This window comes from Triticum urartu, chromosome 5 (assembly GCF_003073215.2).
Source record: "Triticum urartu cultivar G1812 chromosome 5, Tu2.1, whole genome shotgun sequence".
Classification (NCBI taxonomy): domain Eukaryota; kingdom Viridiplantae; phylum Streptophyta; class Magnoliopsida; order Poales; family Poaceae; genus Triticum; species Triticum urartu.
In genome coordinates, this window is record NC_053026.1 from 654216283 (window position 1) to 654229850 (window position 13568).

Sequence of the window (13568 nt, forward strand, 5' to 3'; positions counted from 1 at the left end):
AGACAGTAGCAAGTGACCGTTAATTTATAATGGGCCTTTTGATTGAAAAACTGGAAGAACTCCTCAATGGAACATTCAACAGATCAAATCCAACGAGGTCATGCTCCTCTTTAACTCTCAGCGTCAAAATATTCACCCCCCAGACTCTCTGCAGGTTTTCATGTATCAATCATGGAATCTTCGCATCATCGTTGTTAGAGATCTTTCATCTTTGACGAGAGGCTTCCCGTAATGGTATCTGTGTTCGTCCACCTCCAAGAAATCACAATCTACATTGTCGGGCAGGTAATCTCCAAGATTGGTATAACCGGGCACCATCCTCGGATCATTAGCGACGATATCGCTAGACACCTTGAGCGGGGGCACGATTGGTTCGCTTGTTCGCCGAGCTGGGCAATTTTTTCCTAGCTCGTCGTTCTTTTAACCTTTGATCACTGATAGTATTTCCCGACCGCTCCGCTTCGATAAATAACCTTTAATAATGCACTCATAGTTGCCTTTTGGCGGAGACTTTGGTGGTTTCTTCAGGGCAGCCAGAGTGCGCTTCGCTTTCACCGGATCTATCTTCTCCTCCAGAGGTGGATGTTTCTTTGCTTTCACCACTTCAAAGAAGTCCCTCACTTCTGCTTGCACGATCTTCGTGGTTTCCTCCACGATCCTCTCATATGGTAACTTCTCTAGAGGCTTGAGAGATTGACCGAATTTGTATTGTCTCCCGCCTCTGGCTGTACTGCTAGACGTCGGCCGAGCAGACGGAGCGGCTGTCTTCTTTTGTTGCTTACGAGGCAGAGTAGAAGGACTACGACGCGCCGGAGCAGCCGGAGCGGCGGCGGGTCTCTTCCGCCCTTGCCGGCGAGGCGGATCAGGAGGAGGCTGCTGGCGGCTCGGGCGCGCCGGCGTAGGCGAAGGAGGAGGCGGAGTGCCACCACGTGCCGGAGAAGGAGGCTGAGTGCCCTGACCACTCGCCGGAGGAGGAGGCGGAGTGTCCTGACTCGCCGGAGGAGGAGGAGGAGGAGGCGAAGGCGTACAGTTCGGAAGGTTGATGAGCTCCTTCCGCCATAGGCATGGAGTCTTCAGAGAAGAACCCAGCCGAGTCTCCCCTTCACCCGTAGGGTGGTCAAACTCGAGGTCCTCAAATCCGTCAGTTATTTTATCCACCATCATCCTAGCATATCCTTCTGGGATCGACCGGTAGTGAGAAGTTGCGCCAGGTTCAGGAGGTGCAACAGAGCCAGTAGCCGCCTTGACTTTCAATTTCATCCATTGCGTCATAAGGTAGCAATGTTGAGACTATGTGATTAAGTCCACGGGATAGCTAGCAGGAGCCGTGAAGACAGGCTCCAGCTGAAGCAGCTCGATGAAAGACACACTGCTTCTCCGCTGAGATGGCGGGGTAGCTTCGGGGGAAGCTTCGGCAAGTCACTTGCTGTGATGTGCTTCTTGTTCCTCTATCGCTTGTACCCTTGCGTGCAACGCCTGCATTTGGGTCTGCTCCACTTTCTTCCTCCTCTCCTGGCATTTGTATCCGCCTGCGTCCGGAAACCCACCTTCCACGAAACGGAGCCTGGTGTGATGTCCTCGATTCAATCGTACACTAATCATACACGCAAATGTGTACGGTCAAGATCAAGGACTCACGGGAAGATATCACAACACAACTCTAGACACAAATGAAAATAATACAAGCTTTATATTACAAGCCAGGGGCCTCGAGGGCTCGAATACATAAGCTCAAACACACAAAAGTCAGCGGAAGCAATAATATCTGAGTACAGACATAAGTTAGACAAGTTTTGCCTTAAGAAGGCTAGCACAAAAGCAACATTGATCGAAAAGGCAAGGCCTCCTGCCTAGGAGCCTCCTAACTACTCCAAGTCGTCAGCGGTCGTCACGTAGTAGTAGGCACCCTCGAGGTAGTAGCAGTCTTCAGTGGTGTCGTCTGGCTCCTGGGATCCGTCATCTGGTCGCAACGATCGGGTATGGGGAAAAAAGAAGTAGCAAAGCAACCGTGAGTACTCATCCAAAGTACTCGCAAGACTTACATCAGATCTAAACTAAGTATGCATCCGTATCAAAGGAAAGGGTTGTATCTGTGGACTAAACTGCAGAATGCCAGAAGGGAAGGGAAAAGCCTAGCCTATCGAAGACTAGCATCTTCTGGAAACCACCATCTTGCAGCAACAGGAGGGAGTAGAGTAGCATAAAGTAAAGTAGTAGTAATGTTATCAACCTCGGCCAGAGATCCTTTCTCGACTCCCTATGAGAAAGCAATCCGAGAGCCATACTATCCAGTTATCATCTCATATCCAAGTCTCATCTCAATGTCTCATCTTAAGTATCCAGTTCTAGTTGTATCAATCGGGATACAACTCCAAGTGTCTGTTACCGTAGGACAGACTATCGATAGATGTTTTCTTCCCTGCAGGGGTGCACCAACTTACCCACCATGCTCGATTAACTCCGGCCGGACACACTTTCCTGGGTCATGCCCGGCCTCGGCCAAACAATACGCCGCAACCCGACCTAGGCTTAATAGAGAGGCCAGCACGCCGGACTAAACCTATGCCCCCAGGGGTCATGGGCCATCTCCCCGGGAACTCCTGTACGTTGCGTACGCGGCCGGTGAGCAGACCTAGCTACCTCCTTCAACAAGGCAGGTGCTTACGCACCAACCCAGCGCGCGCCGCTCAGTCGCTGACGTCTATTAAGCTTCAGCTGATGTATATGACGCAGAACGCCCATACTATGCCCACGTGATGGTTAGTGCTATCAGGCCAGAGGCCCCTCGGATCAAATATCCAAATCGTAGTGGATTAGGAACGCGCGGTAACAAGCAGAGACTCACGAAAGATGTGACCCCGTTGCCCCGTCTCGAGTACTTGCGGCAAGGGCTAAGAATGCCCGGCCACGCCTCGTAATTATCTCGCGGGCACCCTCCAGGTCAACCCGACTCCACATCACTTGCAATTAAGCTCGCGCGGGTACCCCTCAGGGCCAACCCGTCTTTAGTAACAGGGTCCAGTGTAAAGTCATAGTAACCATAGTAACCGTGTGTCTAACACCAAGGGGGAAAACCTGAGGAATCACCCTTGTCGGATTCCCACTCGATGTAAACATCAAGGTGAACGTAAGAGGAACCACCCTCGAGGTTCACACTAGAGGGGTTGCACGACAGAGTCGTATCGGAAGTGGTTAAGGGGGAAATCACCCTCGATGACCACGACCGAATAGCTACTCTACAGAGATCTCATCAGGAGTGATGTATGAGGTTCCACCCTCGGCACTCGATGGTAACTCTGCAGAGTCGAGCAACAAAGGGGCGTGATGTGACGTGAGGTGTCGGGGCCTGGTCTTCGATCCCGTTGATCGGGTCTTCTGATAATCCAGCGGGGTAGTCGGGTCAAGTGGGGGGGGGGGTCACTGATGGGTCTCTAACCAACCTATACTAAGCAGTTTAGGATACGCGGGTAGGTAACAATAGCAGGTTACAATAAACAGGCTATGCAGCAGAATAGGAGCAAACAATAACAGTAGCAAAATCTAATGCAAGCATGAGAGAATGGAATGGGCGATGTCGGGATGATCAAAGGGGGGCTTGCCTGGTTGCTCTGGCAAGGGGGGGGGGTCGTCGTCGACGTAGTCGATCACAGGGGCAGCATCGGTCTCGGGGTCTATCAGAGAGAAGAGGGGGAAGAAACAGTAAATATAAAGCAAACATAGCATCACAAAGCATAATGTGGCAATATGTTGTGCCGGGTGTGACTTAACGTATGGCTCCATGATATAGGTGAAGGGGGAAAACAACCGGGAATGTTTTTCCGGTTCCAGACCTGTGTCAGACAGATGATCGGAGGGGGAATGTTCCATGTTCAGATAGTTAGAGGTATCTGACAGGTAAACAGACCATGTGTTTAGATTCGTCTCGTTGTTCTGAGCAACTTTCATGTAGAAAACTTTTTCATCCGAGCTACGGATTATTTTCTATGATTTTTCAAAGTTTTAAACACTATTCTAGAATTATTATTAAATCTAAAATGGGGTTATTGCATCAGCATGATGTCATTATGACGTCAGCACTCAACCCTGACGTGTGGGGCCGTTCAGTGCCCAGTCAGCGTTGACTGGGTCAAAGTTGACCAGTCAACAGGGTCAATGGGGCCCATCTGTCAGTGCCACATATTTTAAAGGGGGGGGGGCTAAATTAAGCTAACTAGGGATGGGGCCCCACTATCATAGAGTCCTCTGACTAACTAATTAGCTAATTAGGCAAAATTAATTAAGTTAATTAACTGAACCACTAATTAATTAATTAATTATTTTAGTATTTATTTTATTTTTATTAACACATTTTTTAACAGAACAGGGGGGTTGTGGGCCCTGGTTGCCAGTGGCCCAGGAGGCCACCGAAGCAGGCAATCAACGGGCGCGGGCAGGGGCACCCGACGGGTCAGAGCAGAGAGCTCCGGCGGCCAGGCGCGGGTGGGGGCGCGCGCAGGGCGGCCAGCAGGGAGCGCGGGCCGCGGCGGACTGCAGCAGACAGGCGGGAGTGTGGCGAGGCGCGGCGCCGGGCTGCAGAGCGAAGGCCGGTGCGGGACAGAAGCGAAGCAACGGCTTTGGGGGCAGGGGCGCAGCAGCGAGCACACGGGCTCCGGGCGTGGCGGGGCGCACAGGACGCGGGCAAGCACGAGCAGGGGCACGGGACCGCAAGGCAGTGGCGTAGCTAGGGGGTGGCCAGGGTGGTCCATGGATCACCCTGGAATTTTCCCATAGCTTGTATATAGTGTAGTAAAAAAATATTTCTTTAAAAATAAATAAACTTATGTAAATATTTCTATTGATAGATCACCCTGATTTATTGGGCTGGCTACACCACTGCCGCGAGGAGCGCAGGTAGGGGAGCGGCGACGCGGTGCAGGACGCGGTCATGGTCGCGGTGACCGCGGCCACTGGACGAAGACCGGGCGGCGCGAACGATGGCCTACGTTGGTGAAACGAGGGGGAGAGGAGGACGGACGGCGGCTCACCCCCGTTGCAGGGGAACACCGGCGAGGCTCGAAGGAGCCGTACGAGGAGGAGACAGGGATGCGAGCGACGACGTCGGGTCGGTGGCGAGGCGAGGCCGCGGCTTCAGGCGGGCGTCGCACGAGGAAGTGGAGGGGCGAGGAGGACGACTGCGAGGCAGCGCCGGGCGATGGCTGCGAGGATGGGCTCCGTGGAGCGTGGAGGAGGGAGGCGGGCGACGGCATCGAGCGATGGGGGCGCCGGCTCGGGCGGGGCTGGAGGCGCCCCCATCCAGATCAGATCGTGGGGTGGGGGAGAGGAGCGAGGGATCGTGGGGTGGGGGAGAGGAGTGGGTGTGTGGTGGTGGATCGGGCTAGGGTTCGAGGAGGCGTGGGGGGTTAAGCGGGGAGAGGTGGGCCGGCCTATTAGGGGGGGGGGGGGGGGGGGGGGGGGGGCGACTGGGCCGGCAGGGTTGAGGCCCGGTGAGGAAAGGAGGGGTATTGGCCTTTCTCTTTTTGTTTTATTTTTATTCTGTTTGCAGAATCTGCTTGCAATATTTTGAGCTGCCAATTTGTCTTTGTAAAAATGTGGAACTTGGCCACATAAATACATTGCAATATTTGGCACTACCACAAAAAGTTTGAGAGGAGTTTGAATTGATTTGAATTTTTCACAAATGGAAAAGTATAAGAAAAAGCTGATTTGGAACTATTTTAATTTCCAAAGGAAATTAAATACCTCAAATGATGTTGAACCATTCATTAAAATTAGTTAGCGAATATTTTCAACCCATCGAACATTTTTGCTCGACAATTTGGAGAAACAAGAATTTGACTTGTTTTTTGGAATCTGAATTTGACCTGTGTTTGAAACAAGTGAGGATTATCAACTTCATTATGATGAAAAGGCATCATCAGGCATGAGATTACTGTAGCATGATTCTCGGAGTGTTACACCTGGCGTGCCTCGTGTCCGTCTAGGGTGCTTAGGATTCCCGAGGGCCATTGTGAGCTCATCGTTCTCTCTGTTTGGAACGAACGTCCCTTGCTGCGCTGCATCGATATACTGCCGAAGCTTCGTGACAGGTATTCGCAGTTGCTCGTTCGTCCAACGGCACTTCCCTGATACAGGGTCCAAGGTTCCCTGATACGGGTATTCGAAGAACCAAGTTCGGCAACGGTCTGGCCAGTTCAATGTCTCTGGTTCGACCCCTTTATCTTGCAGGTCATTCTCAGCCTTGGCCCACAACGGCCGGGCTTTGAGGTAGCCACCTGACCCCGTGCGATGGTGAAGCTTCTTCTTCGCAGTATTTTTCTTGTTTGTCGCTGACATCTTCTTACTCTTGTCCGATGTCTTGTGGGCCACAAATTCGTCCCACTGATCTCCGATCTTCTCATACCGACCGGTGAATTCTGGTGTCTCTTCTTCGTCGACAAACGTTGTTTTCAGCTCATTTTTCCACCTCCTGAATAGTTCTGCCATCTTCTTAAGAGCATGAGACTTGATCAATTGCTCTTTAACTGGCTTCTCCGGATCCTCTTGTGGCGGTAGGGTGAAATTTGCCTTCAGCGCGGTCCAGAGATCATCTTTCTGCATATCGTTAACATAAGACACCTTAGGGTCATCTTTAGCCGGCTTATACCATTGGTGGATGGTGATCGGGATCTTGTCCCTAACAAGAACCCCGCACTGAGCAGCAAATGCTTCTTTTGTCCGGATGGGTTCAATCGGTTGGCCATCGCGCGCGATTGCTGTGATCTCAAACCTTTCATCCGAGCGCAACTTTTTCTTCGGGACTCGTCTCTTTACCGAAGTTGTGTTCGATCTGGAGGGCTAGAAAAAATAAAAAATACGAGAGTTATTAATTAATATGTGTACATACCAAAAACAATTAATGCATAAATTAGCTATAGTCAGCACATGCTTAATTAATATATATACCTGGCCGGACTCCGTTCGGTCACCGGAGCCGTCATCACGGTGTCCTTCTTCCACCGGCATTCGTTCACCGAAGCCGTCATCAAGGTGTCCTTCTTCCACCGGCATTCGGTCACTGGAGACATCATAATCATGTCCTTCCTCCTCCATTGTTCGATCACCATAGCCTGCTTCTTCACCCTGTCCTTCCAGACCATCGGTTTTGTTGAGAAACGACATGACGACATCACTTCCAGCTGCGATTATATCCCCCAACACCGCTTCTGTTGCTTCGTCTCGCGGGTGCTCCATAGTTTCTGCAAATATTTACAAGATGGCAATTATTATTCAAACATGACAGATGGATATATTAGTGGCAAACGTAGAACTAGCTAGCTAATCACAATAAGGAATCATATTAGTGGCCTCGACGCTTCTCTAGGGTTTGGGGTGGTCTCGGCAACACATCAAGGGTTTGGGGTGGCCTCGACGACAACGCTCTTTTAACTTGGTAAATTTGCGTGGCCTCGGGAGAGTTTATCGGGTAGGGGTGCGGCGGGAGGGGGTAGGAGACCGACATCGTTTTTTTTCTAGGGTTTGGGTGTCCTCGAGAGTTTTGGTCGAGTGAGAGGGCCGGGGGGGGGGGGGGGGTGTGCTCCCGTGGTATAAGTTATCACGGTCGAGAGGGGGTATATATATCGACCGCCCCTCATGTCGAAGTTATCCGGGAGGGGGTTATATCGACAACGACAGGTGGATACATGGGAAAATAATGTTATCGGGGAGGGGGTATATCGACCCCCCGTCGTGTTGAAGTTATCGGGAGGAGGTATATCGACAATGACACACCCGATAAAAAATAAGAAGACGAAGAAGAAATAAAAAGAGGAGAAGATCGAAGAAAAAAAGAAGAAAAAAAAGAGGAGAAGAAGAAAGGAATATAGGAGAAGAAGAAAAAATAGATTTTTTTCCTTCTTCTCCTCTATGCATTTCTTCTTCTCCTCTTTTTTTCCTTTTTTCCTCTTCTTCCTCTCCTCTTCTTCTCCTTTTTCTTTTCCTTCTTCCTAAACTAAACATAAACAATAAAAAATACTTTATGAACAGAATTACAAGAGAAAAACAATAAAAATTGTATGAACAAAATTACAACAGAAAAAAATCATTAAAATTCTATAAAAAATGGCATATTCTTTGCATATGACCATACAAACATTTGCATATTCTACAATAATATCACCAAAAAAGTTCTATGAACAGAAAAAAATCCTAACTTTTGCATATGAACATACACACATCATGATCGTCATCATCTACTACTACAATATGGAAAAAAGTCTATATATGTGAACAGGGCCTTTGGCGTCGGCGTCGGGGCGGGCGCGCGGCAGCGTTGGGGCGGGGGGGGGGGGGGCGAGGAGGGGGAACGGCGCGGTGAGGCTCACAGTGCAGGCGAGCGACGGCGAGGTCGGGGCAGGGCGCTCGGCATGCGCGATGGCGAGGTCGGGGCAGCACGCAGCGGGGTCGGGGCAGGGCTCGACGACGGCGAGGTCGGGGCAGGGCGCGTCGAGGTCGGGGCAGGGTGCGGCGAGGCCGGGGCAGGGGCGACGGCGACGACAGTCGGGGGCGGCAGCCTGGCGGCGTCGATGTCATCGAGGCGGCAACTGCGAGATGAGAAGTGGAAATTTTCACAAGTCTTGCTTATATACACGAAGCATTGGTCCCGGTTCGTGCCACCAACCGGGACCAAAGGTCTCTTTTCAGTAGCCTAAAGGGCGGGAAGCAGAGGTCTTTGGTCCTGGTTAGTGCGACCAACCGGGACTAAAGTTCCGGTTGGTGTCACGAACGGGGACCAAAGGCCACCTTTCGTCCCGGTTCGAGCCACGAACCAGGACTAATGGTCTTGTGCTGGAACTATCGCGGTGCGGTGGGATGTTTAGTCCCACCTCGCTAGCCGAGAGGCTTTGGCAGTGGTTTATAAGCGCTGCTGTGCTGACCACTTCGAGCTCCTCTCTAATGCAGCCTTACGGGCCTAAAGTCACTTTATTTCCCCGTGGGCCTACTGGGCCTAATGCGGGCTTGAATCCTGGCCCATGGGTGGGTTTCTAGTCGTATTCAGGCCGTGGTGGCCCAGTAGGTGGCATTTTTTATTTTTTTCTAGTTTTTTGTTATCTTTGTTGCTTTATTTATTTTATTTGTTTCTACTTACAACAAAATACTTACTGTTTTCCAGTGATTTCTTTTTGATTTTAGGTAATAAAACTAATAAACTTTCTGTTAGTGCCATTAATTTTCCAATTTGTGTGAATCACTAGTTTGTGATTAACTTTACTATAAAAACAAAATATTTACTGTTTTTCAGTGATTCTTTTTTATTTTAGGTAATAAAAATAATAAACTTTCTGTTAGTGCCATTAGTTTTCCAATTTGAATAGTTTAAATTTGAATTCTTTGAAATTTGTGTGAATCACTAGTTTGTGATTAAATTTACTATAAAAATGAAATACTTATTGTTTTTCAGTGATTCTTTTTGATTTTAGGTAATAAAAATAATAAAATTTCTGTTAGTGCCATTAGTTTTCCAATTTGAATAGTTTATATTGAAATTCTTTGAAATTTATGATAATCACTAGTTTGTGATTAACTTTACTATAAAAACAAAATACTTACTATTTTCAGTGATTAATAAACTTTCTGTTAGTGCCATTAGTTTTCCAATTTGAATAGTTTAAATTTGAATTCTTTGAAATTTGTGTGAATCATTAGTTTGTGATTAACTTTACTATAAAAACAAAATAATTACCGTTTTTAGTGATTCTTTTTGATTTTAGGTAATAAAAATAATAAACTTTCTGTTAGTGCCATTAGTTTTCCAATTTGAATAGTTTATATTTGAATTCTTTGAAATTTGTGTGAATCACTAGTTTGTGATTAACTTTACTATAAAAATAGATTTTGGAGTGATTCTTTTTCCTGCTATTTAATTTTATTGTGTTTTATCTCTATATTCAAAAACAGTTTTTGTTATTTTAGTTTCTAACAATTTTTTTATGATAATTCTTTTTTCTATTAAAGTTTCTAACAAAAAAATTATTTTTGAAAATTCTTTTTGCTTATAATGTTTTGAACAGAAAATACTTTGATAATTTTAGTTTCACAAATTTTATATGATTTTAGTTTCAATAATACTAGAGGTTTATGAAAGCTTTTTTGTTGATTCCTTTTGCTATTAGAGTTTCATTAAAGTTTTCTAGTTCATTGTTTTTTCTATTATAGTTTCATTAAAGTTTTCTAGTTCATTCTTTTAGTTTATTATTTTTTCTATCAGAGTTTCATAAATGTTTCCTAGTTCATTATTTTTGCTATTAGTTCATTCTGTTTGCACTAAATGACCCCGAAATTGAAAAGCACTACAAACAAACTCTGAAAATGTTGAAAGTTGGCATGGTATCATCATTTCACCCACATAGCATGTGCTAAAAAGTAGAGATGGTTACGGCAAAAAACTAGATGCACTTCGTGTACAAAATGGACAATCTCTTTCGAAGTATCAGGGTTTCAGACGAAAACTCATCTGCTACAAAGGGATTTAATTTTTTTGAACTTATTTGAACTCCAGACTTTTTGTGTGTTCAAAATGCACCGTTCAAAGCCACGAACCGGTTTTCAACCCTTTCTGACTTCATTTCTTATTTTTCATGCAATCATTCTACTTGTTTGCCTCAGCCACTTCGAGAAACATAATTATATGTGTGTGTCATCGTACATCCATTGCCGGTTCATCTGCTTGCATTATATATAATTATGTGTGTCAAAAACCATTACAGATTCACATGGATAGATAAGTGACCAAATTAATAGAAGTTCATCATCACATTAAAACCAAAGTACATACATAGTTCAAACTGAACAACATATAACTCTCTAGAGCATCTACTTAAACCATACATTGAAACTATTAAAACCTTTAATGCAACAACAGATGCGATCATAATCACAACCAAGGTAACAATTGATCCAACGGCATAATGATACCAAGCCTCGGTATGAATGGCATATTTTCTAATCTTTCTCATCTTCAACCGCATTGCATCCATCTTGATCTTGTGATCATCGACGACATCCGCAACATGCAACTCCAATATCATCTTCTCCTCCTCAATTTTTTTATTTTTTCCTTCAACAAATTGTTTTGTTCTTCAACTAAATTTAACCTCTCGACAATAGGGTCGGTTGGCATTTCCGATTCACATACATCCTAGATAAATAAAATCTATGTCACGTTGGTCGGCATAATTTTCATAAACAATAAATGAACCAATAGTTATAAAGATAATATACATACCAAATCCGAATCATAGACAGGACGAGGGCCGACAGGGGCGGATACCAAAACCATAGCACTATATAATAACAAGCAATAATAAAAGTAAGAAAAATAGACAAGTATCTATCTAAAGTAAGAATATTTTTTCTTTCATAAAGAAGACAAGAACAAGAGGCTCACCACGGTGGTGCTGGCGACGAGATTGGCGCAGGCGATTGACAGCGGTGAAGACGGAGACGGGACGTGACGGACCGCTAAACCTATGCAAATCTCGAGGAAAATAGAGCTTGGAGGTCGAGCTTCGAGAGCAGAAAGCTTAACTAGTGTGGCTCGGGCATTTCATCGAACACCTCATGTGCATAGGAGGTGAGCTAGAGCACCCAAATGCCCTCCCTTCGCTGGCCAGAAAAAACAGAGCACTGTGGACTGCTCTGCTGCGGCGATGGGGTATATATAGTCAACTCATTTGTCCCGGTTCATGGCTGGAACCGGGACTAAAGCTCCCCTTTCTGTCCCGGTTCTAGCCACGAGCCGGGACCAATGTATGTGGGCCAGGAGCGAGGCCCATTGGTCCCGGTTCGTGCCAGGAACCGGGACAAATGAGCCCAGATAAACCGGGACCAATGCCCACGAGGCCCCGGCCGCCCCCCTGTGCTCACGAACCGGGACGTATGCCCCCATGGGTCCCGGTTCGTGACTGAACCGGGACTAATGGGCTGGCCAGGCCCGAACCAAAGCCCTGTTTTCTACTAGTGATCTCACTGATGTGCCGCGACCACCTCCTCGCCTGGCCCAACCCTGATTCATGGCAATCATTGTTTGATCATGCAAAAGGGAGTATAAGTATGAGGGGAGATGTATGGACCAGGTGCAAGGAGTAGCTTGAGAAGGGAAGCCCACATGTCTAGCTCGCCGAGATTAGTTGTTGAAGATTTGAACATTTCCTTGCGTGGACACAATGATTGCTGTGACATGCGGTGGTGAACCCATCGCCTTAGGATTGACCACATTTGACGCGTTGTGATCAGGTGGGCATCATGGTCACCGTCCGTGAGGGTGGGAAGAAGGATAAGAAGTGACACAATCAGGTGTCGTGTCGAATTAGAGGACGTGGATCTGTTAGGAGTCTTAACACATGCTTATTGGAATAGAGTCATGATATATTTTTTCTCCTATTACAACACACGGGAATGTTTTCTAGTGAGAACCAATAGCTAAAGGAGATGTTGCAGAGGCTCCTGGTCTCTGGGAATGACTAGACGGGGGCTCATTGCGGAGATGAGCAGGATGGTTTTTATCGGGCTTCTTCCTTTTTCTTTGCTTCTTTGTTGATTCTCATCGGTTTTCTTTTTGTTCAACACATGACAACTATTTTCAATACACACTCAACATTTTTCATATACATCGGAAACATATTATATATACATGTTTAATATTTTGATATATATGATTAACATTTTCTGAAAACTTATATTTTATATATCTATTTTTTTCATACACATTGTACACTTTTGGAATATATCTAATACACATATAAGATTTTTCAAATACAAGATTAACACTTTTTGAATACATGGTCAACATTTTTCAATACACGGTGAATATTTTATTAATGGCAATAAACATTTTCACACATAATGTCCATTTTCTATATATGCATCCTGAACATCTTTTTATAAACATGATTAACATTTTTTGAATACAAATACAATCAAATTTTTAAAAATATATGTTTTCTGATGTCTACTTTTTTAATGTACGTCCTATATTTTCCGTATACACTAGGAACATTAGTGTGTACACGTTTAATATTTTCTAACATGATTTTTTTATACACATTGTATTCTTTTGTATAATTTTTCTTATACATGATAAACATATTTTATATACATATTAACTTTTTCGAATGCTTGACTAACATTTACAAATACTTGTTTTATTTTGTTTCAAATGCTTAATTAATATTTTAAAAATAGATTGTCAACTTTTTTCAGACACGTTGTATATATTTTTTGTATACATGAGAAATATCTACTCTATACTCATTTAACATTTTTCAAATCCTTGATTTAATTTTTTAGAATATTTGGAATTATAAACAGAAAATAAAAATAAATAAAAATGTTAAAAACAGAAGAAAAAACAAGGCAGTGGGTTGTGGCCTCCCATGGGCTGGGCCGGCCCATTTACGGACGTTGCTAAACAATGATATAGTTGTGCCTTCAACCTACAGGACTAGCTTGTCTACAAATGATTTCACTGTCGCAATTTTGCTAAACAATGATAAGTTAAGCTTGGCTGTTTGTCCTAAAAGAACAAAATTCCC